The sequence below is a fragment of the Leptonychotes weddellii genome, chromosome 5 (assembly GCF_054177405.1).
Source record: "Leptonychotes weddellii isolate Sample4059 chromosome 5, ASM5417740v2, whole genome shotgun sequence".
Lineage (NCBI taxonomy): Eukaryota > Metazoa > Chordata > Mammalia > Carnivora > Phocidae > Leptonychotes > Leptonychotes weddellii.
The window spans coordinates 53,820,494-53,848,083 of NC_138373.1; the positions used below are offsets into that span (position 1 = coordinate 53,820,494).

Sequence of the window (27,590 nt, forward strand, 5' to 3'; positions counted from 1 at the left end):
TATATATTTCTGAGAACTTTGTTCCTCTGATTCTGACATTTTGCTTAATATTTGCACATCATCTTAGCTATTATATTGAATATTATATTAAATCTTTTCACCCACAAGCACATTTTTCAATGCTTCTTATTCACTGATTCTAATCTATTGACTACTATGTGCAAGGTATGAACTAAGCCCTCGGGATACACATGAGAACATCGCAACCCCTGCTCTCATGGAATTTGCATTCTGACTAAAGAGAGAGGTTTTACTGGGTGTTCCCAATTACTGAGTTTACATATATCCCCGATCAGAACATACTTTGACAGTTTTTGATAACTTTGTTAGAGACATTCAAAATTATAGAAAGGCAGTGATGAATTTCCTCACAAACTGTACTTGGTAGTCTTCTGCTCATCTTCCATCTTTACTCCTGACAGTTCATCATGCCTATATTTTCAGCCATCAACTCTATTCTGAGGACTTCCCAGTTTACACCTTTAAAACCTCTCACCTTTCTTTTATGGCTACCTACAGGACCTTATTATATCATAACACACAATGTACCTTCAATTCAACATATCTAAAACAGAACTTAAGCCTCCCAACTTTCTCAAATCTGTACTTGCACCTTAGTCTGCGAGCATCACAGACTCAGGATTTTATACTGTTTTCTCTAACTTCTTCCAATTTTTATAAGCCCAGTTTATTCTGACTTTGTTATCTCTCTGTTTTTATCCCTCTCTTTGAAATACCTCTTTGCGGGGGTGCCTGGGTTAAGCATCTGACTCTTGGTTTTGGCTCAGGTCTTGATCTCAGGGTTGTGAGCTCAAGCCCAGTGTCGGGCTCCATGCTAAGCATGGAACCTACTTTAAAAAAAAAAAAAAAAACCTCATTGCTAATCGCCGTAGTCCAGAGTCTCATTATCTCATGACTGCTAATAGTTTCTTGACTATTATTACCCTATCAGTTCATCCTGCTGGCTTTTCTCAGATTAAACCTTTTAAAATACTACTGCATTGGAGAATCACTCTTTCCTAAAGTATTTTCTTACACAATTATCTTACTGTGATCTTTCTCTTACCTGAATTCTTATAGCACTATTTCTGTAATGCTTATACTTGGCTGTTATAGTACCTGGAATTATCTAGTACAATTTGTTGGTTATAATTTTTTTCAACTAAGAAAAAAACTTGACTGCCTGCTGTGTGGAAAAATAGTATGACTGGGTGATAGTGATAAATAAGACATGCCCAATTTTGTCCTTAATATTAACTAACATTTGTTAAATGGCTAGTATGTGTCTGGTACTGTTCTATGTACTTTATATATAACTCATTTAATCCTCACAGCAACCCCATGTGGTATATGCTATTATTTTCCTCATTATACACAAAAGAAGTAAATTAACTTTTTCCAAATTAGTCAGCTAATAATTGACATAGCCATGATTCAGACCCACTTCGCTAGCTTCAAAATCCATGCTCTTAGCCACTACCACTACTATGTCATTTAGTTGAAAAGGTAAGAGACTTAAATAAGCACATTTTGAGGTGTACTGTAAGCTTTGTGAGAGGTTTAAAGTACTTTCGCAGTTCAGCAGATGGCAAGATTACTTCCACCTAGGGGAAAAAAAAAAAAGCTTTATGAGGGATTTGGAAGTGGGGCGGGGAGAAACATTCCAGAGAGAGGAATTTGCATGATATAAAGCACTCTTGAGACAGACTATTCAGAGCATATTACCAGGAATTGTGAGTAGTGTAGTTTAGCTGGGACAAAGAATACTTAAAATGGTAAAAGGAAATAAGTTTATAAAAGTAGGTTGCAGCCAAATTGTAGGTCTTGAATGTGAAATTAAGGTGTTTAAATCATATTTTATAGGTTGTAGAGTGATATTATTAAGTCTGTATCTTAGAAATGTTCGACTACAATAATGTTTAAGGCCAGAGGGAAGGGAAGGACCAGTTAGAAAGTTATTGCAATAGTCTAAGAAATGATGAAGCCCTGGGGCGCCTGGGTGGCTCAGTTGGTTAAGCGACTGCCTTCAGCTCAGGTCATGATCCTGGAGTCCCAGGATCGAGTCCCACATCGGGTTCCCTGCTCAGCAGGGGGTCTGCTTCTCCCTCTGATCCTCTTCCCTCTCGTGCTTTCTGTCTCTCATTCTCTCTCTCTCAAATAAATAAATAAAATCTTAAAAAAAAAAATGGAATGTATTTAAAAAAAATGATGAAGCCCTGAATTAGGTAACTAGCAGGGGAAGTAGAGACCAGAGGAGAGATTGTATGAGTCTTCTTGAATTTTCAACATGTGCCAACTGATTAGCTACCAGGTGACTGAAAGAGGCAGGTACCATTGACTAAAGATAAGGGAGCACAGTTAGGAGATTATAGATAGAGAAAGGAGATATAATCAGTTTGAGAAATATGCCAAATTTATGACGCCAGTAGAAGGAAACATCCAGCAGACAGTAATGTAGAATTTAAGAGATCAGAATTAGAGATGTAACTATTAGAGACCTTGGCATACATCTGATAGCTAAAACCAAGGAGGCATGTAGAGGAAAAACATCTAGGGGACAGATGGAGGAATCAGAACTACCAAAGGAATATTCCCAAAGTAAAAAGAACCAGAAGGATTAAAATAGGAAGTGAGACAGTGGAATGTTGCAGAGAGGTAAAACAAATGTGATGAATTTCTTGGCTACATTTATGAAATCTAGGTTGTGGGGTCATGAGTATTTAGGCTTATATACACTTATGCCTTATGTATGTTACTTTATTCCTTTCTCTTAGACATTTATTGATTTGTTTTGTTTCCTGTCATTGGCTGTTCTACTTCAAATTATTTTCTAGTCTTTGTATCATAAGTCAATTCTAGATTCCCGCACAGCACCTGGAAATCATAGATTATGGTACCTATACATATTATATATAATATGTATATATATAATAATAAATGCTATATTATTATATATAACATATATGAATAAAGTAAATATTATGTTACAAACATAAAAGTCATTGTACACTAGTCCTTGAGAACGCTCCTCTAGGGACATGAAAGACAGCTGATATGAATGAACCCTGCCCTTCAATATAAAATGAAGTATAAGAACAAAAAATATAATTATAGCCTTGATTAATAAGAGAATAAAAGGGAAATCCAGTTCTGTTTTAGTGCCAATAACAGTTCAAAACCATAGTCATAAGTAGAACTGATACCACAGAGTATAAGCCTCGGGCAGTGCCTACGGTTTTAATACCTACTTGAGGCAGAAGTTGTGCCTTTGGGTCCACAGAATTGGAATTGAGCCTCTTGCATAGAGCCTGGTCTCAAATGGCTAGTCCCTTGTGAAAGGAGAATGAGCAAAATTCAGTGGTCCAAAGCCATTAAAAATTCTAGGACCCTGACAAAAGCTAATGTAAAAATGTTCTCTACCATGTAACTTAGGGCTTTTGAAACTCCTGTTGAAGGAATTTAAAAAAAACAAAAAGGGTCAGTAAGGATGTACTCACAATAAAAATAGAAATTTTGAGAGTAATCAACAGATCCAACAAAGAAGAAAATTTTAATTCCATAAACAGAAGAGAACCAACTTGAAAGAGACCATAAAACTACTTATATTAAAATAAGTAATTTTAAGAGTTTAAAAAAAGGAATAAAACCATAATGAAAGAACATGACAGAAATAACAGGATAAGGAAAAAAAAAAAAACAAGAGAACATCTGGAAATGAAATGTTTATTGTTTTTTGTTTGTTTTTAATGGTTGGATTAAACTGCTGAGATGAGAATTGGTGAATTAGATGATGGGGTCAAATCACCCAGAATGTAGAACAAAGAGAGAAAGATGGGAAAATATAAGAATAACTGGGAGATATGGAAGGTAGAATGGGAAAGTATAGATCTATTTAATGACAGTTTTAGGAGAGAATGGGAAATGTAATACTCACTAAAATAATGGCTGGGATTTTTCAGAATTTACAAAAGAGACAGCACTGATATTTAAGAAATGCACAATGTCCTGGACGGGAGAAATAAAAAACAATCCAATATCTAAACAAACCATGGAGAAACTACTGAAGATTAAATAAAACATGTTAAAACTAATTATGGAGAGAAAACTAAGGAACACCAGCTATACTAACAATTGCCATCTCATCTACAGGAAAAGGTATCAGAAAAAGCAGAAAAATACCTTCAAAGTGCTAAGAGAAAAAAATTGTCATCTTAGCATTTTATGCCTAACTAAAATATTAGTTGAGAATAAGAATAAAGATATTTTCAGAAAATTAAGACTTAACAGCTTGCCATTCCCCAACCCTTACTATAAAGGCTATTAAAGGATATGCTTCAGCTAGAAGAAAAATGAACATAGAAGAAAGGAGAGGGCAGCAAGACAAAGTTGTGACCAAAAAAATAAATAAATAAATAAATAAATAAATAAACATGTTGATAAATCTTAAGTGTGGGCTGTAAAAGAAACTATTGTAATAATGATGACTAATTTGGATGACTAAGAACAAGCTGGAACTAAAATACATGACAGAAGTACTTAAAAAACTGAAGAAGGAAATCAAACATTTTAGGATCCTTGTATTGAGTGGGGAAAAAGAAAAACTAACTGTAGACTTTGTTGATTATTTTTAAAATACAGGGGTATTCATTAATAAAGCTAGAATATACAACTTTTAAGCCCATAAAATGGAGGAAAAGAGACTAAGAAAACTTGATCAATAGAAGGGAAAGAGAAAGAACAAAAAGAAACACATGGTAATTAAAAGCATAAAGTAAGATAAAGTTCTAGTATTTCAGTAATCACAGTAAATGAATGTAGACTTTTCAAATTGAAAAACTAATACAAAATGCAGCCACATGTTATTTATAACAGAGACATCTAAAGCACAATGTCCCTGAAAGACTGAAAGTAAAAGGTTAGAAAAAATAAGAATCATGAGCCTAATAATCTTTATGCATCCAACAGAACCCAAATTTACATATGACAAAAAAAATACACAATTACCACACCTTCAAGGACCAGATAACCTCCATCTAATATAAATTATTCTAATATTCAAGGAAAAACTCCCCAAGTTTTTTTATGAGGCTAACATAAATCTTAATTTCAAAATTAAATTAAATATATATTATGTAAAAGGAAAAGTAGAGGTCCGTGTTGCAAATGAATATAGATAGAAAAATCTCAGAAATGGGGCACCTGGTGGCTCATTCGTTTAAGCGGCCAACTCTTGATTTCACCTCAGGTCATGATCTCAGGGTTATGGGATCGAGCTCCGCATCAGGCTCTGTGCCTGGAGGGGAATCTGCTCGAGATTCTCTCTCCCTCTCCCCCTCCCCCCCACACGAGCTCTCTCTAAAATAAAAAAAAAAAAAAAAAAAAATGTTAGATACTGAATTTTAAGAAGTTGTTTTCTAATGTCTTAGAGTTGTTTTAAAATAATACAAGTAATCCATTATACCCAACTGCCAAAATGCAAAATCCTGTATACTTACTTGTGAAATATTTGAAGCATTCCCTTAAACATCATGAACATGAAAAGAATATTTGCATTTTCTTCCATTCAACATTATCTGGAGATCCAGTTTTATAAATAGTTACTCATTTGCTGTGAGACCTTAAAAAAGCTACCTTATTTTTGGGCCCTAAGTTTCTGGTCTGTTAAATGAATGTCATTATAATACCTACCTAGGAACATGGAATATAGGTGATCCAGCTGAGTTACCTGAGCCAAATCCAGCCTAGATCAGCCATCTCTGAGTCCCACAGACTCGTGCCATAAATGCCTGTCATTTTAAACACTGATGTTTGCAGTTGTTTGTTTTGCAATAACAAACTAAAATACCTGGCAAAGTTAAAAATTAGATGTTGGCAAGTATATGGAGGAAAAACAGGAACTCTCCATTGCTATCAGTGGGTAAGTAAATTACTACAATCCCTTTGGGGAACCATATGGCAATAGTTAATTGTAAAGTTGAAATTACCCATATCCTATTAACAGAGATCAGAAATTCCAGTTCTAGATATCTACACTAGAGAAATACACATATAAGTAAAGAGTCATCTAAAAGATGTTTATTACAGTGTTCTCTTTTTTAAGATTTTATTATTTGAGAGAGAGAGCACAACAGGGCAACAGGGGGGACGGGCAGAGGGAGAGGGAGAAGCAGACTCCCTGCTGAGCAGGGAACCCGATGCAGGACTCGATCCCAGGACCCTGGGATCATGACCTGAGCCAAAGTCAGACACTTAACCGACTGAGCCACCTAGGCGCCCTATTACAGCATTCTAATAGTAAAAATTGGAAATAGCCTAAATGTCTATCAATAAGGAAAATGAATGGATAAATTATATATTACAGTCATACAATGTGTACTGGGTAGAACTGTACCCTCCAAAAATTCATATCCATTTAGAAGTTCAGGATATGATCTTATTTGAACTAGGATCTTAGTTAAGATATGGTCATACTGGATCCAGATGGGCCCTAAATCCAACGATAAGTATCATTATAAAAACAGAAAACTCACAGAAACACCCAGGGAACACCTGGTGACATAGCAGAGATTGAAGTGATGCAGCTATATAAGCCAGGGAACACCAAAGATTGCTGGCAGCCACCAGAAGCTAGGAGAGAGGCATGGAATAGATTCCCCCTCAGAGCTTCCAAAAGGAATCTACCTTGACAACACCTTGATTTTGGACTTCTAGTCTCCTCATATTGTGTGAGCCACCCAGTTTGTGGTAATATGTTATGGCAGCCCAGGGAACTAATACACAATGAACTAGTTAAAAGTAATGAACTACAACGATAGATAGATACATAATAGATTCATAGATATGGGTAAATCTTAAACTCAGTTATCAATGTGGAATCAATGTCAAATGGGGAAACAGTCTATAGCATGATAAAATTTATATAACCTCAAGGCAGGGGTGCCTGGGTGGCTCAGTCAGTTAATTGTCCCAACTCTTGATTTCAGCTCAGGTCATGATCTCAGGGTTATGAGATCGAGCCCTGTGTTGGCATGGAGCCTGCTTAAGATTCTCTCTCTCCTTCTCCCTCTGCCCCTCTCTCCCTCTCTAAATAAAAATAAATAAAGTTGTATATAACCTCAAGGCAGACATGGGGGTAGGGAGGAGACTGTGATCTCTAGTAAGTAAGTGGTACTGACTAGACAACTAGCTTTGATCTTCATTATAAAAATGAATGAGGTACACTGAGAACTATATAACATTGGTGAAAGAAATTAAGAAGACATGAATAAGTGGAAAGGCATCTCATGTTCATGGAGGAAAGACTTAATAGTGTTAGATGTGAATACTAACAGCATTTCCAAAAGCAGTGCATAATAGTTCATTTTTCTCCACATCCTTGCCAACACTTTTCATTTGTCTTTTTGATTCTAGCCCTTCTGACAGGTACAAGGTGATATCTCATTGTAGTTTTGATTTACATTTCCCTAATGATGAGTGATGTTGAGCATCTTTTCACGTGTCAGCCATCTGTGTATCTTCCTTGGAAAAATGTCTATTCAGGTCCTCTGCCTATTTTTAATTGGATTATTAGGGATTTTTTATGCTGAGTTATATAAGTTCTTTATATATTTTGCATATTAACCCCTTATCAGATATATAATTTGCAAATATCTTCTCCCACTCAGTAGGTTGCCTTGTTTTGTTGATGGTTCCTTTGCTGTGCAAAAAATTTATTTTGATATAGTCCCAATAGTTTTTTTTATTTTGTTTCCCTTGCCTGAGGAGATAGGTCTAGAAAAATGTTGCTATAGCCAATGTCTAATAGATTAATGCCTGTATTTTCTTTTAGGAATTTTATTATTTAAGTCTCATATTTAGGTCATTAGTCCATTTTGAATTTAATTTTGTGTATGGTGTAAGAAAGTGGTCTAGCTTCATTCTTTTGCATGCAGCTGTGCAGTGTTCCCAAAATTACTTCCCCATTGTATATTCTTGCCGCCTTTGTTATAGACTAATTTGACCAAATAATTGTGGATTTATTTCTGGATGCTCTATTCTGTTCTAATGATATGTGTATCTATTTGTTGAACCACTGCCATACTGTTTCAATTACTCTAGCTTTGTAGTATAGTTTGGAATGTGGGGTTGTGATACCTCCAGCTTTGTTCTTTCAAGATTGCTTTGACTATTCAGGGTCTTTTGTGGTTCCATACAAATTACAGATTTTGGGATTATTTGTTATAGTTCAATGAAAAAATACCATTGGTATTTTGATAGTGATTGCACTAAATCTGTAGAATGCTTTGGGTAGTTATGGCTATTTTAACAGTATTAATTCTTCTAATGTATGAACATGATATAGCTTCACATTTGTTTCATCTTCGGTTTCTTTCATCAGTGTCTTGCAGTGTTCAAAATATAGGTCTTCAACTCCTTGGTTAAATTTATTCCTAGGTATTTTATTCTTTTTGATGCACTTATAAATGAGATTTCTTTCTCTTTCTGGTAGTTCGTTATTAGTGTGTAGATATGACACAGATTTCTTTATATTAATTTTGTATCCTGCAACTTTACTGAATTCACTTATTCTAGAATGTAGTTTTTTGGCAGACTGTTTAGGGTTTCTGTATGTCATCTGCAAATAGTGAAAGTTTTACTTCTTCCTTACCAATGTGGATGCCTTTTATTTCTTTTTCTTGTCTGCTGCAGCTAGGACTTCCAGTACTACAGTGAATAAAAGTGGTGAGAATGGACATCCTTGTCTTGTTTCTGATCTTAGAGGAAAAGTCCTCAGCTTTTTACCATTATGTTTTTACCTGTGCGTTTGTTATATATGGATTTTATTATGTTGAGATATGTTGCCTCTAAACCCACTTCGTTGAGTTATCACGAATGGATGTTGAATTTTGTCAGCTGCTTTTTCTTCATCTACTGAGATCATCATATGATTTTTATCATTCATTTTGTTAATGTGGTGTATCACATTGATTTGCATATGTTGAACCATCCTATATCCCTGGAATAAATTCCACTTGATTGTGGTGAATGATCCTTTTTAATGCATTGCTGGTTTCAGTTGGCTAATATTTTGTTGAGGATTTTTGCATTTGTGTTTATGAGGGATATTAGACTGTAATTTTCTTTTTTTGTAGTGTCTTTATCTGGTTTTGGTATCAGGGTAATGATGGCTTCACAGAATGAATGTGAAAGCATTCCTTCCTCTTCAAATTTTTGTACTAGTTTGAGAAGAATAGGTCTTAATTTTCTTTAAATATTGGGTAGAATTCACCAGTAGAGCCATCCGGTCATGGACTTTTGTTTGTTGGGGGTTTTGATTACCAACTCACCTTCATTACTAGTAACTGATCTGTTCAAATTTTCTATTTATTCCTGATTCAGTTTTAGAAGATTGCATGTTTCTAGGAATTTATCCATTTCTTAGGTTGTTCAATTTGGTTGGCATATAATTTTTTATAGTTGCTTATAATTCTTTATATTTCTCTGGTTGCAGTTATAACTTACTCCCCTTCATTTCTGGTTTCATTTGAGTCCACTCTTTTACTTGATGAGTTAGCTAAAAGTTTGTCAGTTTTGTTTATCTTTTGAAACAACAGCTTAGTTTTATTGATCTTTTCTGGTTAGTTTCTATATCATTTATTTCCACTCTTTATTATTTTCTCCTTCTACTAACTTTCAGCTTCATTTGTTCTTCTTTTTCTAGTTCCTTTAGATTTGTAAGGCTGGATTGTTTTGAGATGTTTCTTCTTTCTTGAGTAGGAAGGTATCGCTATGAACTTCCCTTTTAAACTGCTTTTGCTGTGTCCCAAAGATTTTGAGATATTGTGTTCCCATTTTCATTTGTCTGAGTATTCTTCGATTTCTTCTTTAATTTCTTCCTTGACCCATTGGTTGTTTAGTAACATGTTGTTTAGCCTCCACATGTTTTGTGTTCCCCCCCTTTTTTTTTCTTATAATTGATTTCTAGTTTCATACTGTTGTGTTTAGACAAAAATGATTGATGATTTCAATCTTCTTAAATTCATTAGGACTTATTTTGTGGCCTACCATGTGATTTATCCTGGAGAATGTTTCATACACACTTGAAAAGAATGTGTATTCTGTTTTTGGATGGAATGTCCTGTATATATCTGTTAAGGCCATCTAGTCTAATTTCTCATTCAAAGCCACTGTTTCCTTATTGGTTTTCTGTCTGGATGATCTATCCATTAATGTAAAGAGGGTGTTAAAGTCCTCTACTATTACTGTATTACTGTCAGTTTCTCCCTTTATGTCTGTTCATATTTGATGTGTACATTTATGCTTCCATTTGTGCTCCTATGGTGTGCTCCTAGCACAGATTTACAATTGTTTTATCCTCTTGTTGGATTGATCCTTTATTATTATGTAATGCCTTTCTTTGTCTCTTGTTACAGTCTTTGTTTTAAAGTCTATTTTGTCTGATATAAATATTGCTACCCCAGCTTTTTTTTCCACTTTCATTTGCATGGTATGTGTTTTTTCATCCCTTCACTTTAAGTCTGTAAATGTCTTTAGGTCTCTGCCCCTCCTACCCTTCTTGATGTGGCTTTTTCTTTATATCTATCTTCAGCTGTGGGAGAGCTGTTCTGCTAGTCTTCAGATCATTTTCAGAGTGAGTTGCACTATATTGAGTGCAGCCTGATGTGTCTGTGGGAGGAGGTGAGCTCAGGTTTCTTCTATTCTGCCATCTTCCTGAGCTCCAAAGCCAGTAAAATCCTGTTCAGTTTTATATATGCTGATTTTTAATCCAGAGCTTGCAAGTGACTTTGGAGGCTGAGAAGTCCCATGATCTGCTGACTGCAAGCTAGATACCCAGAAAGGCCTGTAGTGTAGTTTGAAGGCTGTCTTTGGTGAGGAGGACCAGAGAGTGGTGGTATAGATTCCAGTCCAAGTCTGAAGGCTTGAGAATCAGGAGTGCTTAAGAGGTTTTCCAATGAGGACAGACTGGGTGGGCCTCTCCCAGGAAACTTATTCTTAACAGAGGAGGAGTTAGGTAGACCATGCAGAGTAGTGCATTCTGGGCAGAAGGAAAATATTCAAAAAGGCACAGAGTAACAGCCTGACTGTTCAGCCAGTAGTTTTGGATATCTGAGGCATAAAAAAACTGGAGAGATACCAGGTCTTTGGATGTCATGCATAGGAACCTGAATTTTTTTTCCTATAGGAAATGGGGAACATTGATGGATTTTTAATAGTGGATCAAATTTGTAAGCTCTTAAACAAGTTATATAATATCTCAATGCTCTGTGATACTCTCATAGATTGTTGAGTATTAAATGATTTAATACATGGTGAAGCACTTATAGATGCTTATTATGTACCTGGCACTAAGAAGGCCATCAAAGCCTTGTATGATCTAATCCCTGATTTCTTGAGCCTTAGGTCTCAAAATCTTACTTACCTGATACTGGACCCACCCATTGTGGTTTTGATTTACATTTCTCTGGTAGCTAATGATACTGAGTATATTTTCATATGCTTACTGGCCATTTGTATGTCTTCTTTAGAAAAGTGTCTATTAAGATATTTTGCCCACTTGCCTAATTAAGGGTTATCTGCCTTTTTAATTGTTGAGTAAGAGTTCTTTATGTATGCTGGATACCAGAACCTTATCAGGTATATATCTAGAATATATATTTCACATCAGGGAAAGGCAAACCAGTGAGAGTTAGTACCACGTGTACCACATTACACCTAGTAGGTTGGCCATAATAAAAAAAAGACAATAAAAAATCTTGGCAAAGACATGGAGAAATATGGAACTCTCGTGAATGGCTGGTGAGATGTAAAATGGTGCAACTGCTTTGGAAAGCAGTTCCTCAAAAAGTTGAAGAGTTACCATATGATTCAGCAATCCCATTCTTAGGTGTCTAATCAAGGGAATGAAACATGTCTACACAAAAGCTTATACATGACATGTCTATAGCAGTATTATTCATAATAGTCAGAAAGTTTAAACAATCCAAGTATCCATCAGATGATGACTAGATGAACAAAATGTGGTATATCCATACACTGAAATATTATTTGGCAATAAAAAGGAACTGTAGTTTGATACATACTGTAGCAGGAACCTTGAAAACATTATGCTAAGTAAAAGAAGCCAGTCAGAAAAGACCACACACTGTATGGTTCCACATACATGAAATACCCAGATTAGGGAAAATTTTAGAAACAGAATGTAGAGTAGTGGTTGTCTAGTGCTGAGGAGGTTGGAGCAAAGGTAAAAGATTTCTTCTGGGGATGAGGAAATGTTTTAACATTGATTGTAGTGATCGTTGCACAACTCTGAATATACTAAGAAACATTAGATACTTTAAATGTATGCTGTTTAGATCTTAATGCATTCAATAATGATTTAATAAATTTATTTTTTTACTAAGTGTGGCCAAACTAAATAAATTTTAAAGGCTATCTCCCATGTACTACATATCTAATCTTCTATAATTTTAAATTATGTTAGTAGTAAGTCAACACATTTTTAGAATTTGAATTTCAAAGCATGACTGACAAGCTGGTAGACTAATTCATTTCTGCCAAAACTGAAAAAAAGTAATTTTAACTGCTTTTTCATGAGTTCTTAAAGCCATTGTCATGCTCTGAAATTTTTCTATTAACATCATGTTAGTCTTGAAATACGATTTTACTTTATCCTAAATAGTGTAATAGTGATGCATATAACCAACATTTGATACTTTACTCTTCAGTATTGTTCTAAAAACAAGACTTTCAGGCAGTGAGTATTACTGTAATCTGTTAGAAGACATTTTCTACCTTTCAGCATATTAAAAACAGTACAAACTAATGACTGCACAAAAATTTTCTAATATAAATTTACCAGTGCTCATTTTCAAGTCTTCCTAAATAATATAGTAAATACATATTTTATATTACATATGTAATGTATGCCTTTGTATGTATATATAAATGATAGAGTAAAAGTTGGGGTTTAGTCATTTATATTTTTGTCCAGAATACTTTTTTTTCTTTCATTAGGAACTTTTTTTTTTTTTAGTTTTTATTCAAATTCCACTTAGTTAATATACCATGTAATATTAGTTTCAGGTGTACAATATAATGATTCAACACTTCCATACAACACCCAGGGCTCATCACAAGTAAATGCCTTAATCCCATCACCTACTTAACCAGTCACCCCATCCTTCTCCCCTCTGGTAACCATCAGTTCTCTATAGTTAAGAGTCTGTTTCTTGGTTTGCCTCTCTCTTTTTTCCCTTTGCTTGTTTTGTTTCTTAAATTCTACATGAGTGAAATCATATGGTATTTGTCTCTCTGACTGACTTTATTTCACTTAGCATAATACTCTCTACCTTCATCCATGTTGTTGCAAATAGCAAGATTCCATTCTTCTTTATGGCTGAATAATATTCTATGTATATACCATGTCTTCCTTTTCCATGCATCATCTGATGGACACTTGGGCTATTTCCACACAAAAACAGACACATAGATCAATGAAGCATAATAGAAAACCCAGAAATGGGGGGCACCTGGGTGGCTCAGTTGATTAAGCAACTGCCTTCAGCTCAGGTCATGATCCCAGGGTCCTGGAATCAAGCCCCGCATCGGGCTCCCTGCTCGGCAGGAAGCCTGCTTCTCCCTCTCCCACTCCCCCTGCCTCTCTCTCTCTGTGAAATAAATAAATTTAAAAGAAAAAAAGAAAACCCAGAAATGAACCCACAACTATATGGTCAATTAATCTTCAACAAATGGTGTCAGAAAAATTGGACAGCAACATGCTAAAGAATGAAACTAGACCACTCTCTTACACCATACACAAAAATAAACTCAAATGGATTGAAGACCTAAATGTGAGACCTGAAACCATAAAAATCCTTGAAGAGAGCACAAGCAGAAATTTCTGTGACATCAGCCATATCAACATTTTTCTAGATATGTCTCCTGAAGCAAGGGAAATAAAAGCAAAAAATAAACTATTGGGATTACATCAAAATAAAAAGCTTTTGCACAGTGAAGGAAACAATCAAAACTAAAAGGCAACCTATGGAATGGGAGAAGATATTTGCGAATGTCATATCTGATAAAGGGTTAGTATCCAAAATCTATAAAGAACTTGTCAGACTCCTCAATACCCAAAAACCAAATAATCCAACTAAAAAATGGGCAGAAGACATGAGTAGACATTTTTCCAAAAAAGACATACAGATGGCCAACAGACACAGGAAAAGGTGCTCAACATCACTCATCATCAGGGAAATACAAATTAAAACTACAATGAGATATCACCTCACACCTGTCAGAATGGCTAAAATCAACAAAAGAAAGGAGTGTTGGCGAGGATGTGGAGAAAGAGGAACCCTCTTACATTGTTGGTGGGAATACAAACTGGTACAGCCACTCTGGAAAACAGTATGGAGTTTCCTCAGAAAATTAAAAATAGAACTACCCTATGATCCAGTAATTGCACCAGTAGGTATTTACCTAAAGAATACACAATTACTAATTCAAAGGGATACATGCACTCTAATGTTTATAGCAGCATTATCATTAGGAACTGTTAATCCTAATTTGGCTACTGTATTGACTTCCTAAGAGGCCTTAAAAATACCATTATATCCCTTTTTGCCAGTTTCCTAATCTTAAAGGTAATGACAGTATTATTATTTTAGGAAAAGCAAGACAAGATATAACTACTATAGAATAGAAAGATGTGACTAAAAAAGAAAATGGGGAAAAAAAACAAACACTGGAAGTCATGATTTAGGTCCTTTGCCTGCATGATCAGACAGACTATACAGCATTATTCTATAAGCAGGGATAAAGATTTAAATAGATTGAACATTTCTTTATTTAAAATAGGGGGAGTTCTGTTTTAAGATTTTATTTATTTGAGAGAGAGAGAGACACCAAGTGTAGTCCCATCTTTGTCACCAAATTGTCAAGAACTATGAAGAGCTGTAAATTTTACTCTACTTGCAAACGAGTAAGTTAAACTACCATAGTTTCATGCTTTTTGAAGACACAAGACTCCTTGATCAGAGACAAAGGACATTGTATTACAGCAAAAACAGTAGCTAGAGTATTAGCATTTTTCTTTTGGTTCCCTAAGCCCTATTCCCACAGGGCAATACAAAGAGGTCCATATGACCCCTTATACAACCAGTGGATTATGTTACAGAAGAGGAACCTGAAGTTTAGGGAACCCAAATCTTTTTATAATGGGCAGTAAGCATGGCTGCCCTTTCCTCCAGAGGGAGGCAGTATCTTCACTATACTAGACAATAAGAATGGTTGCCCTTTGATCTTGAGGAGAGACTATCTCTTCCTATCACTGCTTATCTGTTGGACTGCTTGAATGCCCTCACAAGTTGGCACTGACTTTCTCCAGAGCCAAGTGATAGGAGAGAGAGCAAGACAGAAGCTGTGATGTCTTTTATAACCTATCCTTGTAAGTCATTCCCACAATATCCTAGAAATCAATTAAAAGTGTACTAGAAAATTCACAAATATGTGGAGATTAAACAACATGCAGCTGAACCACCAGTGGGTCAAAGAAGAAAATGAAGTATCTTGAAACAAATGAAAATGAAAATACAATATACCAAAACTTATGGGATACAGCAAAAGCAGTTTTAAAAGGTAAGTTCATAGCAATAAATGCTATATCAAGAAAACAAGAGGGCGCCTGGTTGGCTCAGTCAGTAAGCATCTGCCTTCAGCTCAGGTCATGATCCCTGAGATCTAGCCCCACATCAAGCCCCCTGCTTATTGGGGAGTCTGCTTCTCCCTCTGCCCCACCCCCTGCTCATGTTCACTGTCTCTCTCTCTCTCTCAAAAACGAATAAATAAATCTTTGAAAAAAAAAAACAAGAAAAATGTCCAACAACCTAACTTTCTACCTCAAGGAACTAGAAAAAGAATAAACAAAGCACTGAATTAGTAGTCAGAAGGAAATAAAGATCAGAACTAAAGTTCTGAAGTTTCAATGAAACTAAGACCTACTTCTTTGAAAGACAAAACTGACAAACCTTTAACTAGGCTCAACAAGAAAAAAGGACTCAAAATCAGAAATGAAACAGGAAACATTACATCTTATACTACAGAAATATAAAGGGCCATAAGAGACTATGAACAGTTATACACCAACAGATTGGACAACCTCAAAGAAATGGATGTTCCTACAAACATACAACTGACCAAGACTGAATCATGAAGAAATAGAAAATCTGAGGGATGCCTGGCTGGCTCAGTTGGTAGAACATGTGACTCTTGATCTTGGGGTTGTGCGTTCAAGCCCCATGTTGGGTACAGAGCTTGCTTTAAAAAAAAAGAAAGAAAGAAATAGTAAATCTGAACAGACTGATTACTAGTAAAGACATTGAATCATTAATCAAAAATCTGCCAACAAACAGAAGTCCAGACCCCGACGGCTTCACTGGTGAATTCTACCAAAAATTCAAAGAGGAATTAATCCCAATCCTTTTTAAACTTTTCAAAAAAAAAAAAAAAATACCCTGATACCAAAACCAGAAAAGGATGGCACAAGAAAAAATTACAAGCCAATATCCCTCATGAACATAGATGTAAAAATCCTGAACAGAATATTAGCAAACCAGATTAGCAATATATCAAAAGTACCATACACCATGATCAAGTGTGATTTATTCCAGGGGTGAGAGGACAGTTCAACATCTGCAAATCAATCCACATGATATATCACATTAACAAAATGAAGATTAAAGTTCTAATATCACAGCAGATGCAGAAAAAAAAGCTTTTGACAAAATTTGGCATCCATTCATGATAAAAATCTCAACCAAGTGGGTATAGAGGGAACATACTCAACATAACAGAAGCCATTTATGACAAGCGCACAGCTAACATCATACTCAACAGTGAAAGCTTTTCCTCTAAGATTAGGAGCAAAACTAGGATGCCCACTTTCACCACTCTTATTCAGCATAATGTTGGAAGTACTTGTCAGAGCAATTAGGCAAGAAAAAGAAATAAAAGGCATCCAGATTGGAAAGGAAGAAGTAAAACTGTCACTTTTGTAGATGACATGGTGTTATATGTTTTTAAACCCTAAATATTCCACCAATCAACTGTTAGAACCAATCAATGAATTCAGTAAGGTTTCAGGACACCAAAATCAGTTATACAAAAAAAATAAAATACGTAAGAATAAATTTAACCATGAAGATAAAAGACCTGTATACTATCTATTAACAAAGATGAAGGAAACTGAAGAAGACACAAATAAATGGAAAGATATACCATGCTCATAGAGTGGAAGAATTAATATTGCTAAAATGTCCATACTATGCAAAGCAATCTGTAGATTCAGTGCAATCATATTAAAATTCCAGTGGCATTTTTCACAGAAATAGAACAAACAATCCTAAAATGTCTATGGAACCACAAAAGACTCTGAACAGCCAAAGCAGTCTTGAGAAAGAAAGCTGTAGGCATCATGCTCCCTGGTTTCAAACTATTACAAAACTATAGTAATCAAAACACTATGGTATTGGCATGAAAACAGACACATAGAACAATGGAACAAAATAAAAAGCCTAGAAATAAACCCACACATATATGGCCAATTTATGATAAAGGAGCCAAGAATACAGAATGAAGAAAGGAAAGTCTCTTCAGCAAATGGTGTTGGGAAAACTGGACAGCCACATGCAAAAGAATGAATCTGGACTACTATCCTACATCGTACACAAAAATTAGTTCAAAATGGATTAAAGACTTGAACATAAGACCTGAAACCATAAAACTCCTAGAAGAAAACATAGATGGTAAGCTCCAAGACAAGGCACATAGATACAGAGAATAAACTGGTGGTTGCCAGAGGTAAGGGATGGACAAAGTGGGTAAAGGGAGTCAAAAGGTACAAACTTCCAGCTTAAAATAGTTATAGAGATATATTATACAACATGGTGACTATCATTAGTATGGTATTGCACATTTGAAAGTTGCTAAGAGAATAGATCTTAAAAGTTTTTATCAAAAGAAAAAAATTTGTAACTATGTATGGTGACTGATTTAACTAGACTTACTGTGGTGACCAATTTGCAATATATACAAATAGCGAATCGTTATACACCTGAAACTAATATAATGTTATATGTCAATTATACTTCAATAAAAGTGAATTTACATCATAGGTAGCTGGATTACGAGCATATGGGAACTCCATACTATTTTTACAACTTTTCTAAGTCTGAAATTATTTCAAACTAAAAGGATTTTAAATGAAAATATAAGTTACAGAATGGAAGAAAATATTCATAAAACATATCTGACAAAGATCTTGTGTCCACAAAACAAAGAACTCTTAATCAATTAACAAATAAGCAAGACATAAACACATTCATAAAAGTAGATACAGTTGGTCAGTAAACATATGTAGATGTAAACATATGTAAACTAGATCATTTGTAATATGGGAAATGCAAATTATTACCAAAATAAAACAACTGGTAATATCAAGTGTGAGTGAGGACCTGAAGGGACCCTTCATACACTGCTGGTTAGAATGTAAAACAATCCAACTTGTTTGGAAAAATATGTAGTTTCTTATAAAATAAAATGTATACTTTCCCTATGACCTCGCAATTCCACCACCAGCTATTTATCCAAGAGGAATTAAAACATATGACCATTAAGACAGGTATAAATAAATGTCCATAGCAGCTGTGTATTCATAATACATGATAACCAACAGCTGGCCGCTACCCAAATGTCCATCAGTAGGAGAATGAATAAACAAATTGTGATATGAGTCTTCTTTTTTTTCCTGTATGTGTTGTGGAATATTTGCTCCCAATTTGTGGCTTTCCTTTTCATTTTTTAAATAGTTTTTTTGAAAGGCCAAAAGTTTAATTTTAGCAAAATCCAAATATTTGTGGTTTTACCATTTTAAAGTTATTATTTATATATAAATGGTATTCTGATGCTGACAGAAAGTTGCCAAAACCTCTACAGTGAAGGAGTCTCTGGGGGGCATTAACAGGAGTGTCGGTTATTTTGCAAATTTGGATGGATTCTAGAGCCTTGTATTAAAAAGGGGGCCCCCATTCAAGGAGAGCCAGTTTGCAAGTAACAGCATAAAAGGACTTAAGTACAACACATAAAGGAGAAATGTGTTTCCTCTAGAACCCAAAAAGGCCTAAAAGAAGTTGTGGGTCTGAGAGAATCAATAGCTGTTTCTTGACAGCATCATGAGTAGGGCAGCCCTCTGTTCACCAGTTAATTTTCAAGACTTTAACCAAGTTTGCAGGATGTTACACTAAGTATGAGGCAGTGACCCATTTTCTTTTTGTGAGCTGCTGAATGAGTAGGTCAAACAAATCTCAGGGGACAAAGTCACCACTGTAATGTCATACCTGTCTTCCTGGAGAAAGCAGGATATAGTTAAGATCTTGCCCTTAAAGACTGTGTGTGATGACAGGGCTGTTGAGGCTCCCCATGGTAGCTGGGCAGAAGTATATCATACTTTGGAGGTGAGGTAGACTGTGGTCAAGGGACACCTGGATGACATAGTTGGTTAAGCGTCCAGCTCTTGGTTTTGGCTCAGGTTGTGATCTCAGGATCGTGAGATCAAACCCCACGTCAGGCTCCACTCTTAGCCATGGAGTCTGCTTGGATTTCCCTCTCCCTCTCTCTCTGCCCCCCCCCTTGCTCTCTTTCTTTCTAAAATAAATAAATCAATCTTAAAAAGGGGGGGGCGGTGCCTGGGTGGCTCAGATGCTTAAGCGTCTGCTTTCGGCTCAGGTCATGATCTCCAGGTCCTGGGATCGAGCCCTGCGTCGGGCTCCTTGCTCAGCAGGGAGTCTCCTTCTCCCTCTTCCTCTGCCCCCCCCCCACTGCTCCTGCTCTCTCTCTCTGTAGCTCTCTGTCTCAAATGAATAAATAAAAAAATTATTTAAAAAAAAAAAACTGCAGTCAAGAGGCTGTTGAAATAGTCACTGAACAAAACATAGTCACCAAATCTATAATAGCAAAATATTTACCAGTTGCTGATAGGATGAAGTCAGTAACTGCAATAATATTGACTATGGGGACATTAATGAGGCCCACAGCATGAAGCTTGAGGTAATCCACCATGAGGCACCATTTATTCTTCCCAAGTTTAAGAGCAGGCCAAATTGAGCTGTTGAATGGCAAAGCAGTGGGATAATCACCCCTTCTCTAAATGTGTCTAAATGTGTATAGTGGGTTTCAATCATTAAAAAGGCCATGTTTTAATATACACTGGACCATATTATCTGTTTTAATGGGAGAGGAGGTCCATGTGGTTCCATTTTATCAAGATAATTTGTAAGTGCCAGCTACTTAATTTTATTACTCATCCAGTCAGAGAGTCCATGACCACTATGGGATATTTTAGGAGATAAGTCCTGCAACCATGAGCAGTTTGGCAAGAGTAGTTCCTGTGGTTAGAGTGAGGCATACCTGTTTGTCCTCTCATCATGTTCAGTAGTTCCCCTAATATTATAGGTGGCACTTTGTTTAAACTAATTGGTCTCCCCAGTATAACCATTATTTGAGCTCCTGTATTAAAGCCATGAAAGTTTGGCAATTGGTGTATTTCAGCAGATTTTAAATTAATTGAGAACCAATATTATAGAGGCACAAAGTCATTCTGTGCCTTTTTAGTATTCGGGTTACCAACTGGGCCTAATTGTGGACTTTTGTTTTAGTTTTTGTTTCCTCCTTATTGTAGACTGAACTGTGTCCCCCCCTCCCCCTTTCACACATTGAAGCCCAAAGCCCCAAAGTGACTATTTGGAAATGGGGCCTTTAAGGAGGTAACTGAAGTTAAATGAGGTCATAAGAGTGGGGCCCTAATCTGACAGGACTGGTCCTTATAAGAAGAGGAAGAGAGACCAGGGATCTCTTTCTCTTTCTCTTCCTCTCACATACAGAGGAAAGGCCATCTATAAGCCAGGAAGAGAGGCCTCACCAGAAACAACTCTGATGGCACCTTAATCTTGGACTTCTAGCCTCTGGAACTATGGGAAAATAGATTTCTATTGTCTAAGCCACTCAGTCTATGGTATTTTATTACAGCCACCCTAACAAACCAATGCACTCCCCCTGTATCCAGGTTTTTTTTTTTTTTAAAGATTTTATTTATTTATTTGAGACAGAGAGAACGAGAGAGACAGCACATGAGAGGGGGGAGGGTCAGAGGGAGAAGCAGGCTCCCCGCCGAGCAGGGAGCCCGATGCGGGACCCGATCCAGGGACTCCAGGATCATGACCTGAGCCAAAGGCAGTCGCCCAACCAACTGAGCCACCCAGGCGCCCTGTATCCAGGTTTCTTTTTCTTTTTTCCTGCTACTGGTGGTGGTTACTAGATTTATTTCAGGGATGTCTTCTCTACACTGCTCATATTTATCAACTTCTTCCTTCAGAGAGACTCAAATCAATATCATCAGTATTAGGGCTCTTCCCCATGACAGTGGTTGAATGAGTGCCTTGGCTGTGCCACAGGTATGCCATGGGCGTTTTTCCCTATAACCCTAAGTATCAAGATCTTTTTGGGGTCAGAGAAATAGGCAGCAGAAGCTACAGAAGAATTTTGTAGGGTCCTACTGAGCCATGTGCCTTTAGAATAAATCTGAGTAATTCAACTCTTCAAATAATGCCTGCTGTTCTTCCACACACAAATGACCAACCAATGGGCTTATGTATTGTAGAAGCTATAAGTCTTTTCCCCTACACCCTCTATAGAATAGGGGCTAACATCTGATTGAGACACACAACCAGTCAGTTGATCACAGGATGAGTCTTTCCTGAATCTAGTGTCAGTCATGGCTTATGATGGAATCACAACACACAATTCAATGTAAGACACACAGACAGGTTTGAGCTGAGACACATGACTCAAGGCAACCTAAAGGAGGGCCCAATCCCATACTCCTCTCCCTAAACACCAGTTATTGAAACTTCCACCTTAAGTCAGTTCAGCCTATAACAGAGGCTTGGTAGAACTCAGCAAATATAGCACAGAGCCAGGTAACAAACTGAAGCAAGTTCCTCAGCCAGCGGTAGTGGTCCTCTAGACATCCTGCTTCCAATACCAATTGTGTGGCCGCCTTGCAGGGACAGGATGGACCTCCTCCACACCCCAAATTTGGCTTATTATATAATAAGGCTCTCTGAGGCAAACAGGGCAGACTTCCCATATTAGCCCAAAATTGCTTGACAGAACAAGGAAAAGGAGACTGGCTTGGAGTTTTTCACTGTGCTTGAGAGTGGGGCTGGGGTAAGGGTTCTTGTGCACAGGGAGGGCCTTGCAAGGTCTCAGTTTCCTGGGCTTTCTTAACAGCTTGCCCAGATGTAGGGCACAAGGGGAAGATGAAAGAGTGAGACTTCAAAGCTATCAGCAATCAAACATCATAAAATGGAGTCAGCTCTTTGTTACCATATTAAATTATCGTGAATGGATGATTCTAGTACATACTATTTAGATTAGAATTTGAATAATGTAGTGTGTTTCACCATTTTAAATAAGACTTCGCAAATTTTTTCACATAAAATTATATTCTTGGTAAATAGATCACTTTGATCACATTTGTTTATCATTAGTCCCTTCTAAATCCTCACAAAATGAGAATAAAGGAATAAAAAGGCATAAACCCTGGAACAAAGAGAATAGAAGAGACAACTTCTAGCAGTCAGGGAATGTTAATGAAATTTTATAAGATGGGGAGCAGTAGATAATTACCAGCATCTTAGGCCTTACCTTTCCCAGTCTGTCCTTGCAGGAGACTGACTAGTCACAGAAGCCCAGAAGAGCTCAGGAATTAAAGGTGTGGGGTAGGACAAGAGGACTGGATAAAAGACTGTGCAAGGAGTAGTTTGACACCTCCCTCCAGATCTTTTCCCCAACCCGAACTTATTTAACAGTGTTCTAAGGAAAGGAATAAAAATGGGCAGGAAAGCTTTATTGAAAAATAGCCTGAGGAACACCAGTCTAAGATTTCAATTATGCAAACCTCCAGTAACTACTCCCCCAGCCTTTCTCAGGCAGGGTTTAACGAGAGAATTATGCCCTACTGCCCTATGCATCTATTATGTGTAATGAACTAACTTCTCTCCTATGCTATTTATGTACCATCCTTGGGAGAATTAAAAAAATGTCATTTCATTAGTTTTCTGTATCTTATGGTTCAGACAAGGAACCCCAGTTGAGAAAGAGTACCCCCAAACACGAAGTCAAAACTACTGCTTTCCTAGGAAAATTACAGAGATTAGTACTATCATTAGAGACTTGAGAAAGTCTTATCACATCCCCATATTACTCCATATCACAAATTTAATTAGAAACTGATGCCAGTGGGGGCTGGGTGGCTCAATTGATTAAGCGTCCAACTCTTAGTTTCGGCTCAGGTCATGATCTTGGGGCTGTGGAGTGAAGCCCCACATCTGGCTCTGTGCTCTGCTCAGAGTCTGCTTGAAATTCTTTCTCTCTCCCTCTCCCTCTGCCCTTCCCCCTCCTCCTTTCCACCCCCAACTCAAGTACACATGCGTGTACACTTTCTCTAAAATAGCTAGCTAGCTAGCTAGCTAGATAGAGTATTTTTTAAAAAGAAAGAAAAAGAAGTTGATGCCAGTCCCAGCTGTGGTTCTGGATGTGGTCATCTTGGGCCAGCTTTGTCCCTCCACCTGATTTCACTATTACCTGTAAGGACACCAAGGAAACCTCTTCCAGGTTTTAGCTATCAATGCTGTTAATAACACTGCACTAGTACTTGAAGTCCTCCTCCACCCATACCTTTGTAAATAAACTCCCAACAAACAAAATAAAGTACACAACAAACTGAAGGGGAAAAAAATCCCTTCAGAAATCAATCCCATGTACATTTGCATCAAAAAGAATAAAATACCTAGAAATAAATTTAGCCAAGGAAGTTAAAGACTTGTACACTGAAAACTATAAGACATTCATGAAAAGAAACTGAAGATGACACAAATAAATGGAAAGATACTCTGCGCTCATATATTGGAAGAATTAATATTGCTAAAATGACCATACTACTTAAAGCAATCTATAAATTCAGTGCAATCCCTATCAAAATTTCAGTGGCACTTTTCACAGAACAGAACAATTTTAAAATTTGTATGGAACCACAAAGACCAGTGGCCAAAGCAGTCTTGAGAAAGATCAAAGCTAAAGGCATCATGCTCCCTGATTTCAAACTAGATTACAAAGCTATAATAATCCACAAGTATGGTATTGGCATAAAAAGCAGACACACAGATTAGTGGAATAGAACAGAGAGCCCAGAAATAAGCTCACACATGGATGGTCAATTAATTTATGATAGAGAAGCCATTGGAGAAAGGATAGACCCTTCAATAAATGTTGTTGGGAAAACCGAATAGCCACATGCAAAAGAATGAATCTGGACCACTGTCTTACACCACTTACACTTAAAAATTAAAATGGATTAAAGACTTGAATCTAGAGTTCCAAAGGGGAGTGGAAAGAGGACCCCAGAGAGCCCTGAGCAGCCTCACTGCCTCCAGCGGCCTAGTACCATCACACCCCAGGAGGAGGCACAGCTGGCCCCAGTCACCAACACCGCAGCCATGAGCAGCCGCCACCACCCCACCCTCAGTGCTGCAGACACCAAGTCCCACACCACTGCAATGGCTTCACATCGCTGGCACCTGCCAGCAGGGACAACAAGATCATCTCAAGGAAGGTGTGGGAACAGTAAAATGGTTCAGTGTAAGCAACGGATATGGTTTCATCAACAGGACTGACACCAAGGAAGATGTATTTGTGTGCCAGACTACCATAAAGAAGAAGTACCTTCACAGTGTAGAAGATGGAGAGACTGTGGAGTCTGATGAATGAAAAAAGGTTTTGGAGGCAGCAAATGTGACAGGCCCTGGTGGATCCCCAATGTAAAGCAGTAAATACGCAGCAGACCATAACCATTTTAGATGCTACTCACGTCACAGGGTCCTCCACGCAACTCCCAGCAGAATTACCAGAATAGTGAGAGTGGGGAGAAGGATGGATCGGAGAGTGCTTCTGAAGGCCAGGCCCAACAGTGGTGCCCTCCCACAGGCAAGGGTTCCCACCTTACTACATGCGGAGCCCCCATGGGCATGGACCACAATCTTCCAACCCTTCTGTGCAGGGAGAAGTGATGGAAGGTGCTGACAGCCGGGGTGCAGGAGAACCAGGCAGACCAGTGACACAGAATATGCATCAGGATTATACACCACGATTCTGCAGGGGCCCTCCTCACCAAAGACAGTCCCAGAGGAGGGCAACGAAGAAGATAAGGAAAATCAAGGAGATGAGACCCAAGGTCAGCAGCCACCTCAACGTGGGTACCTCCACAACTTCAGTTACTGTCGCAGACGCCCAGAAAACCCTAAACCACAAGATGGCAAAGAGACAAAAGCAGCCAGTCCACCAGCTGAGAATTCATCCACTCCCTAGGCAGAGCAGGGCAGGGCTGACTAAATGCCAGCTTACCATCTCTACCATCATCCAGTTTAGTCCAACAAGAAGAAATGAATATGAAATTCCAGCAATAAGAAATGAACAAAAGTTTGGAGCTGAAGACCTTAAGTGCTTGTTTTTTTTGCCCATTGGATCAGATAAATAGAACTATGCATTATCTATGCAGCATGGGGTTTTTATTATTTTTTACATTTTATTATTATTTTTACCTACAGATGTCTTTTTTTGGTAATGACAAAGTCTTTAAAAAAAATGGTTTTTCTCAATGTACCTTTAAAGATTTTTAGATTGTTTCATATCTGGTCAAGTTGATATTTTTAAGAACCTCATTTTTAATTTGTAACAAAAGTTTACAACTTGGTTTTAAAAAAAAGTCAACAAATGGCAAGCACCAGTTAATAAAAGTCTTAGATAATTTAGAAAAAAAACTTGAACCTCAGACTTGAAGTCTTAAAAATCCTAGAAGGAAAAAATGCAGTAATCTTGACAAAGGTCTTGGCAATGACTTTCTGGATCTGACACCAAAAATAAAGGCAACAAAAGCAAAAATCAGTAGAACTACATCAAACTAAAAGGCTTCTGCACAGCAAAGGAAACCATCAACAAAATGAAAAGGCAGTGCACTGAACGGGAGAAAATATTTGCAAATTCTGTATCTGATAAGGAGTTACTATCCAAAACATTAAAGAACTCAATACAACTCAATAGCAGAAAAACAGCCTGATTAAAAAATGGACAGAGGATCTAAATAGATATTTTTAAGAAGACATACAGATGGCCAACAGATACATGAAAAGATGCTCAAGATCACTAATCACCAGGGAAATGCAAGTCAAAACCACAATGAGATATCACCTCACACTTGTTAGAATAGCTAGTATCAAAAGACAAGAAAAAACATGTTGGCAAGGATGTGGAAGAGAAAGAACCTTTGTGCACACTGTTGGTGGGAAGGTAAATTGGTGCAGCCACTATGGAAAACAGTATGGAGATTCCTCAAGAAATTAAAAATAGAACTACCATATGATCCAGCAATTCCATTTCTGGGTACTTATCTGAAGGAAACCGAAAATACTAACTCAAAAAGCTCTATGCACCTCCATGTTCCCTGCAGCATTATTTACAATAACCAAGATATGGAAACCATCTAAGTGTTCATCGACAGATGAAAGGATAAAGAAAATATACTGTGTATATATGTATTATATGTTATATATATATTATATATATTATATATTGTGTGTGTATACACACACAATTATTTAACCATAAAAAAAGAAGGAATTCTTGCCATTTGTGACAACATGGATGGACCTTGAGGGCGTTATGCTAAGTGATATAAGTCAGACAGAGTAAGGCAAATACCATATGATCTCATTTATATTGGAATTTAAAAACAAACAAAAAACTATGCTCATAGATACAGAGAACAGATTGGTAGTTGCCAGAGGGGGAGGGTAGGGAGTAAGTGAAATGGATGAAGGAGTTCAAAAGGTAAAAACTTCCAGTTATGAAATAAGTCATGCAATGTAATTTACAGTATGACAACTGTAGTTAATACTGTATTGCGTATTTGAAAGTTGCTAAGAGTAAATCTTAAAAGTTCTCATCAGATACCACCTCACACCTGTCAGAATGGGTAAAATTAACAACACAAGAAAAAGCAGGTGTTATCAAGGATGCAGAGAAAGGGGAACCCTCTTGCACTGTTGGTGAGAATGCGAACTGGTGCAGCCACTCTGGAAAACAGTATGGAGGTTCCTCAAAAAGTTAAAAATAGAATTACCCTATGATCCGGCAATTACACTATTACGTATTTACCCAAAGGATACAAAAATACTGATTTGAAGGGGTACATGCACCTCCAGTGTTTATAGCAGCATTATCAATAATTGCCAAACTTTGGAGAGAGCCCAAATGTCCATAAGAAGATGTGGTATACATGTGATCCAGCAATTGCACTACTGGGTATTTACCCCAAAGATACAAATGTAGGGATCCGAAGGGGTACGTGCACCCCGATGTTTATAGCAGCAATGTCCACAACAGCCAAACTGTGGAAAGAGCCAAGATGTCCATCGACAGAT

The 27,590-nt window shown here is 37.1% G+C and overlaps 1 protein-coding gene and 1 pseudogene across 3 annotated transcripts in view; one reads left to right on the forward strand and one right to left on the reverse strand.

Annotated features, from left to right (window-relative positions):
- LOC145721463 (Y-box-binding protein 1 pseudogene) overlaps positions 1-27,584 on the forward strand; it is a 57,026-nt pseudogene extending 29,442 nt beyond the window's left edge.
- DNAJC1 (DnaJ heat shock protein family (Hsp40) member C1) overlaps positions 1-27,590 on the reverse strand; it is a 212,043-nt gene that overhangs the window by 58,224 nt on the left and 126,229 nt on the right. The window lies entirely within an intron of this gene.